At 41.5% G+C, this 7,849-nt stretch overlaps 1 long non-coding RNA gene across 5 annotated transcripts in view; it reads left to right on the top strand.

Moving 5' to 3' along the window:
* The first annotated feature begins 3,172 nt into the window (after window positions 1–3,172).
* Window positions 3,173–7,849, top strand: part of LOC134547116 (uncharacterized) — a 44,484-nt gene continuing 39,807 nt past the window's right edge. For 3 of the 5 annotated variants that reach the window (XR_010079381.1, XR_010079379.1, XR_010079377.1), the window contains exon 1: window positions 3,173–4,124. This is a non-coding gene — a long non-coding RNA (uncharacterized LOC134547116). The remainder of the gene's footprint in view (window positions 4,125–7,849) is intronic. The other 2 variants (XR_010079378.1, XR_010079376.1) reach the window with 2 other exon arrangements.

Below are 7,849 nucleotides of genomic sequence, written 5' to 3'. Positions count from 1 at the left end.
ATCTGTTTCAAGCAGCGCCTCAGTGACTCACCTATGTGATAAACACAAACACACACAGCTTTCAGAATGGGTCAGGTTGGAAGGGGCCACAGCGGATCATCTGGTCCAGCCTCCCTGCTCAAAACAGGGCCACCCCTGAGCACCCAGCACAGGGTTTCATCCAGACAGTTCTGGAATATTTCCTGTCAGGGAGACTGCACGGCCTCTCTGGGCAATCTGTTCCAGTGCTCAGTCACCTGCCCAGTAAGGAACTTCTTCCTCATGTTCAGGTGGAACTTCCTGTGCAGCAGTTTCTGCCCTTTGCCCCCTGTCCTATTGCACAACACCACTGAGCAGAGCCTGCCTCCATGCCCTTGGCACCTCCTGCAGATACTCACAGACATGGATGAGGTCCCCTCTCAGTGCCTCTCCTCGAGGCTGAACAGGCCCAGCTCCCTCAGCCTTTCCTCGTAAGAGAGCTGCTCCAGTGCTCACTCATCTCTGTTACCCTCCACTGGGGCCACTCCAGGAGCTCCGTGTCTCTCGTGTCCTGAGGAGGCCAGAGCTGGACACAGCACTGCATCTGTGCCTCACCAGGGCTGGGCAGAGGGGCAGGATCACCTTCCTGACCTGCTGGCAATGCCCTTCCTAAGGCATCCCAGGATTCCATTGGCTGTCTTGGCCACCAAATGCAGGTGACCTCCTGACTCTCTTCATTGCTACAGCTCTGGTAATTTCAATTTATTTTTTAAACATTCACATGGACCTTTGTAATCCTCCCATTTTCCTCCAGTGCCTGCAAGTAATTTTCCTCTAAAGTTTTTCCAACAACTTCTTCCTAGCTTGTCTAGCCAGCTTTCCTTTTAGGGCTAAATTGTATCAGAAATTTTCTGTATCTTTTCTGTAGGAAAAAATGCAGACTAACAAAAAATGGCCCGTGAATTAGATCTGTCATTATAATATCAGGTGATCAGCTGATAAAGCAAGCCATCATTTCTCTTAGTAAGTGTTGTTACATATATTGCTACATAATATATTGAGCATAAACAACAAAATTGTAACGTAACTTTGATGAATAAAGAGAGTAACTATTATTTCTAGGATCAAGTATTGGTAGGTGTGTTTATCAGCCTCTGGTGTGAGACTACATGCCAGAAGTTCTCTCAAAATATTTACACTTTCACTTACATTTTATTTTTCATTACTTGTTTGCTGTAAGCACCTCAAAATTAATTTCTGCAGACCCCTGTAAAAGCATACTAGTCCAATTTCCTGTAACTTGAGAGACAATGATTCAGCAGTAATGGCTTTTTTGCATACATGAAAATCAGTTTGTAGCTGCTGCCCAGCTAAACAAACTGTGGCCTGTCTCCAGAAAAAAAAGAAAGGAACTCCTTATTTGAACCCAAGATGTTGTTGTAAGTTTATCTTAATGAGGTGGTTGTAGTCTTCAGCACTCGTTTTTTAATTATTTGGAGGAATCCTCTTGGACTCAGTGAAATGGCATAGTAGGATATGTATCTGGGCTAGAAAAATCCAATTATCAGAAACAAGTGGGCAGCTTTTCTAAACAACATCCATTACATTCTGCAGGATCCCAGTTTTAATTAAAAGAAACAAAGCCCTGGTGTTCTGGGTACAAAGAAGAACTCCAAACTTTCCCGTCTGGTTCAGGCTCAGCTGCCAGTTCTGTCTTCCTCTGACTTTATCTATATTCAAAGTCACACCAATTTAATTCCCAAGGAGTTTTTAATCCCAATTAATGAAATAGATGCTAACTGCTGCAGAAATGCACTTAATTTGATTTAAGTAAGTTTTATAGCAGCCTAGTTAATTGAGTTTATCACCACTTTCAACTGGTGCGTACACCTTTTAAAACTGAATAAAAAATGTCTTCAGATTATATGACTAAATGTAAATTATACAGCATAATTTTGAAGGTAATTGTTCCCTATGCTAGGGACCCCCAGTTTTGGGAGAGGATTTAGACAGCCAGAATTGCCATGGAAAGACCAAAAGAAGAACCCCACAAATCACCAGCTTGGTGCTGGGGATCATCAGGGCCTAGGTTTGCACTGAGAGCTGCCCCTTGCACTGTGAAACCATAGCTGGACAGGAATTTAATGTGCTGTTAATATAATCAGGATGAGCTTCAGTGAGTAACAAATAAAAGAGCTGATATGTGTATAAAAAGGACTGGATAAAATATTAAATGAAACCAGTGTGCCATGACAGCATAGCAGCAAAGACAATTGTTCTCAAAGGCTGACAGGCATTTCTGTTTTATATACCAGGAAAAAAAAATGAAGATATGTGCACATTAAATTGTACCTGGTGCTAAGAAGATATAGTTCCTACCCAAAGGAGCAAGAGTTCTAAATATACTTTCTAAATTGTAAAAGGAAAAATTCACTGATTTATAAAAGAATAGTTTAAAGTGATGAACTCCTTAATGGTGATAGGACACCTTATTCTGATAGGTACATTCTTCTGCTAAAACAGAAAGATAATTTCCTTATCCCAGATGCAAGCAAATCTCCTATTTTGAGATTTTTAACTAAATTACTTATTCTCTCGCAGCATAATGTGATAATAATAATGTGATAATGTTGATAATGTATCCTCAAACTCAGCTAAACACATCTACCCACAAACAGAGATCTTTATAATAAGGAAATCTATTTAAAATGAATGCCGTGGGTCATGAAAACCTGGTCTGTTTTTAAAGAAAATTATAATCTGATACGATTAACAGTATTTTTGCCCTTGCCTGTTCAATCATAAATGAATCTCAAATAATTTTGCCTATATTTGGGATTTCCCCTTTATCAGCAACTCCACACACTCCTTTATATAACCCACTGGCATTGAAGCCAAGACACTATTCATTATTTTAAGTATCCGGCAGAAAAGACAAAAAATCCTAACAGCAACATTGAATACAGGTAATTGCGGTGAAAGAAGCTGCACAAATGAACAACTGAGGAGTTTCATTTACCAAATTTAGTGTGTCCAGAGACCTCACCAGCACCACTGCCAGGAGTTAGCAGCATCAGCCATCCATAGCCCAGGTCACAGGTGAAGCAGCTCCTATTTTATTTTGGGGCTCAGATCACCTAAGTGCCCACATTGCACATGCTTTCATTTGCTGCTGGACTTAAGTCTAGGAAAAACCAACTCATTCCATTGGTGACAAAGCCCAAAACTTTTTCTCTGAAAAACAGTAACAGTGCATATTAGTTAGCTAAATGCATTAATTAGTAGCTCCTAAAAGACATCCTTCAATCTCAACTCTCACCAGGCTAAAGAGGGCACACCTCTTCCTATGTCACTCACCCCACACCGTGAGGAGGGTGGCCTGAATGTTAAGTCCCAGGATGACATGTAGCTTTAGAGGATTCCCAATTCCTCCAAAGTAACTGAAAGCTGCATTTTGCATTCCTTCTTCCCTGCAGTATTAAACTTTGACTTGATTAGGGAGTGTAAATGTCACAGGTAAGATCCAAGTCGGTGTCAGATGCAGCAGGCCCACATAAGACAGGGAAGAAGCTCTGCTGGTGTACATCAGCTGAGCATCTGACCAAGCTTCCATGGCAGGGATGTCTCTTCTGGTTCTTTTTCTCTCTTTTGCCTTTTCTCTGTCCTTCGTTCCTTATTTCTCTTTCTTCCTTCCTTACTTCTTCCTTCTTTTCTTCCTTTCTTTTCTTCTTTCTTTCTTTCTTGCTCTCCTTCTCTCTTTTTGTCTCTCTCTCTCCCTTTCTCTATTTCTCTCTCCTACTTTCTCTTTATTTTAATCTCTTTCTGTCTTCCGCAGTTCCTCTCTTTCCTCTTTCCTCTTTTCTCTCATTCTTTCCTCTCTTGCTCTCTTTCTTTCTCTCCACACAACTGATATTTGGGTGTTTTCTGACTTCTGCAACAGCACTGCAGGAATTACCAGTGCAAATCAGAAGAACAGTGTCCAAGTCCACTCCCCTTTCCCGACAGCTGTCAACACCAGGTGTTGCAGAGGACAAGGAAGGAGGCAAGCTCAGCACTTCCCACCACGCTGTGGAGCGCTCAGTTGTGAACGCAGCAAAGAGAGAGGACACAGACCCCTTGCACACAGATAGACTACTTCAGCTCTCTGGAATATACACTTTCCTTAGGTAAGTACCTGATTTGATTCTGGATTTTACTAATTCTGTCTGTCAATTCTTAGAGTTCAATTCTTAGAGTTCTCTACCAAACTGTCACTCATTTTAGTGTTTCCTGCACATATGCTCTGTGAAAGTAGTGATCAAATTAAATTTTAAAATATCTTTGTGTCATTATTCTTTTAGGAAAAGATGCTGAACTGATGTCTAAACAGATGCATGTGCCTGTAGTATTTCACCTTGCGTGCACCTTCTCTTTAGACCTAAAGCAATATAGTCATGTATTCTTTCATATCAAAGGCTCTTAATTCCCTTACTATTATTCTTTTTCTTTTGTCTTATATTCTAATTGAGATTCTCATTATTGAACTACCTATTCCCAGTTCTTTCTCTTGATTTTTTTTAGTTCTATTTTTTAAAAATCCATCAAAAAATTTCTAAAGCAACTAATTACATGAAAGTGAAGGTAATTCAGAGGCTATTACACTCTGGAGTGATTTACGTAGCTTGAACAAGTTGGCATTTTCTGAGAATAGACTTTGAAGCAGCTAAGTTTCATGGGAAAATGGAAAGAACTTAATTACACTGGAGTACAATGCTGTGTTGTCACCCTTACCATCATATTTAATAGCAGAAAACCGTTTGATAGTTTTCGTCTTAGAAATAATTGAAGTGTTACATCACTTTTAGATACATTTTTTTAACTCTTTGTTTATAAAAAAATGCAATCTCAAGTTTAACAGTTTGGAAAATATTTGAGAATACTGATTACATCTGGGAAACTATTTGGAAAATTTAGTTTCCAAAGAAAACTCTGAAGCTGAGTTTGACTAAATTATTTTTAAAAAGTAAGAGATGTCAAACCAAGACTTTGTAGTCATTGTGAAGGCAACTGTGCTTTCTTTTTTTCTGACCACGGAAGGAATTTAGAAAGCATTAGTTCATACATTTCTAGTCTTTTTTCTCCAGTCTAATAAGCACATAATTTAAGAAAAAAATTACATTAAGATAACAAAAAGCCAGTGAGTAATTCCTACAGTATGGATTGCAGACAATTCAGAAGGATATGCAAAGTGGTGTCCACCTAGTGCTTTTAGATAAAAGCATGCTGACAAAACAGTTCTTCTCTTTCACTCCCACAACATTTTTCTTGGGTGAAAGGACCTTTAATAAGAAAAAAAGAATCCTTGAGAAGCACTGAGTTCCCCCAAAACACCTATTTTGACAAAGAGAGAGGCTGTCATGACAGCATTATCACAGAACACTTTTTGCTCTCCTCAGGCTCTCATGGCTTTCCCAATAATAGGAAAGCTCACCACCACCTCAGTGGCTAATGAAAGACCACCACGTCCACTAGAAGAGTTAGACTGAGTAATCTCCTGAGAAAAGGACAACTTGTGTTTGATCCTTTTCATCCTAGGAAAGCAGCATGATTTTTCAGTGTTTCGGTGATTGATGATGGTGACTATTACTCCTATTGTTTCATTCACATTATACCCGTGCTTAGATGTGCCGCAGGGGAAAGGGCCCAGAGCAGGGGAGCCAGTGAAGGAGAAGAGCCAAGGTGTCTCCATCTCCTTGCCCGTGGTGTCGCCTGCACCCCAGGGCAGGCATGTCAGAGTGACCCAGGTGGTGTCTGATCTTGAACTGCACCCAAATTCCAGAAAAGCCCCAAACCTCCCCTCCATTTGTTTAGGAGACAGCAGTGAGGGTTTCTTAGCTGCAGAAACACCCAAACAATAAGGCTGGCTAATGCACATACAGTATATTTAATTTCCCGTGGGAGTGCTGCTGCTTAAGGGAGCATTGTACAGGCAGATATGGCAGAGGTATTGCCAAGGCTTATTTAATTTAATTACAGTGCCTCATTACTGACAAACATCCATTCTAGTCCATGAAAGGGGTAGGCTATTTTATAGAGGGCCTTATGGCTCCCATTTATTTTCTCCTGAGTTTGATCTTGCTAGGTATTTGAACCAGATGCCATCAGGCAGTAACAAATGCTTATTATAATATAATGACGGAGGAAGGTTAAGCAGGAGGTGGAAAACTTCTGAAACAGAACCCTAGCTGAACAGGAAAACTGGAATAGGGAAGTGTGCAAGGTGTAGATGTATCTGTCTCTCTCTATATATGGGTGTATAGACATAACCCACCCTACATATATGGACAGATTCCATAATTAAACATAACTTATTTTTTATGACTTCCTACATCAGAGGAAGGGTTTTCTTGAAGTACCTTGTCTTTGTAAGATCACTGGGTGTTCACAATGGTCTTTTTCTTCAAGACCTTCTTTTCACAAATGGATTATGCCACTGCGTGGAACTGAAAATTAGGGGTAGGAGAACTCTTCCAAGGAGTTGTGAGCCTACAGTCACTGTCCTACAGTCCCTGGTAGGGAACTGCAGTGATGGACTATTTACTGCCATGCTTGTTTCTGATCACTGGTGAATGATCATGCAGTTCAGTGTCATTGTTCAATATGATACATTTGGGGATAAAATGTGTACCTGTAATTTTACTCACTTTATCCTTCCCTACGGGCCCTGTGGGGCAATGAAAATTCCAAGTTTGTGAAGAGCAGCTTGCCTCCAGCCATGCTCAAACTCTGTGTTCATGCTCCCAAGACCACAACAGAGGTCCAGCTGAACTGACCAAAGCTCCTGAGGATGACAAACCCTGCTCTGCCACAGGTTAAGATTTCCTGCCTCTCCTGCTTAACATGATGGAAGTAAAAATGGAAGCACTGCAAGACAGAGAAAAAAAACCCACGGGTATGACCAACCTGCAGCCTACAAGTGATACTAGGAGGCGTTCTGTCAGATGTACTATTGGTAGCAAGAAGAACAAATACTGGAAGGAGTGTTTTGGATTCAGCAATTGTAATCAAAAGCAGGAGGCTGCAGTAGTAGCAGCAATGCTGTGAGTCTCGCTAGCACATTGTCTGTGTGCACACAGTGAGCTAATGAAGCACTCCATATGTTTTATCACTGTCAGCAGAGGCGGGCAATGGGGGAATAATCTGGGGAATACGATTTCTCTGAATGGGGTGAAGAGGCTTTGTACAGCAAGTAAGGATTTCAGGAGAGTGTTTGGTATAAGTCTTACCAGAAGCTGTAGGTGAGCAGGTTTAAGTACATATATGGCAAGGTAGGGTAAAACTAGCTGAAAGTGATTGAACAGGATGTTTTATAGACCCAGCAGGACAGGCCCAGAAAGGCTGGAAGAGAGAGGAAGATGCAGCCAGGAGCAGGCACTGCCCACAGTGGCATGCATGAGTGCCACTGAACTGTGCCCTGCTTGGGTGCACACAGCCACTGACACTGGCCAGGAAACACTGCAGTGTCTGAGGGATGCCCACAAAAGCAATCCAGACCTGATCCAGACCAACTACAGGGCAGAATGAGCAGGACCTCGTTGGTGTCAGTGAACACAGAGGAGACCGGGAGGAGGAGGAAACAAGGAAGCCTCCTGAACTACAAAGTCTCCTGCAGCCTTTCTATTACAGCTGATTCTCACTTGGCTGTGTGAGAAATCCCTGTGTCCTGTGTTGAGAGAATGAGAAAGAGATTTTCCACATTTGGATTTCAGAGCTGGCATACAAGACAATGTCCTGGTCTCTGTATCACTAGAATGGGGATGTGAGAAAAATCTGTGCTTCCAACAGGTTTTGCTCAATACACAGGGGAGCTCTGCAATCCTTGGCACTGCATTTTTGCGAGGTGTTTCATGGC

Source organism: Prinia subflava, chromosome 2 (genome assembly GCF_021018805.1).
Source record: "Prinia subflava isolate CZ2003 ecotype Zambia chromosome 2, Cam_Psub_1.2, whole genome shotgun sequence".
Taxonomy (NCBI): domain Eukaryota; kingdom Metazoa; phylum Chordata; class Aves; order Passeriformes; family Cisticolidae; genus Prinia; species Prinia subflava.
This window is presented reverse-complemented; position numbering and strand designations above follow the sequence as displayed.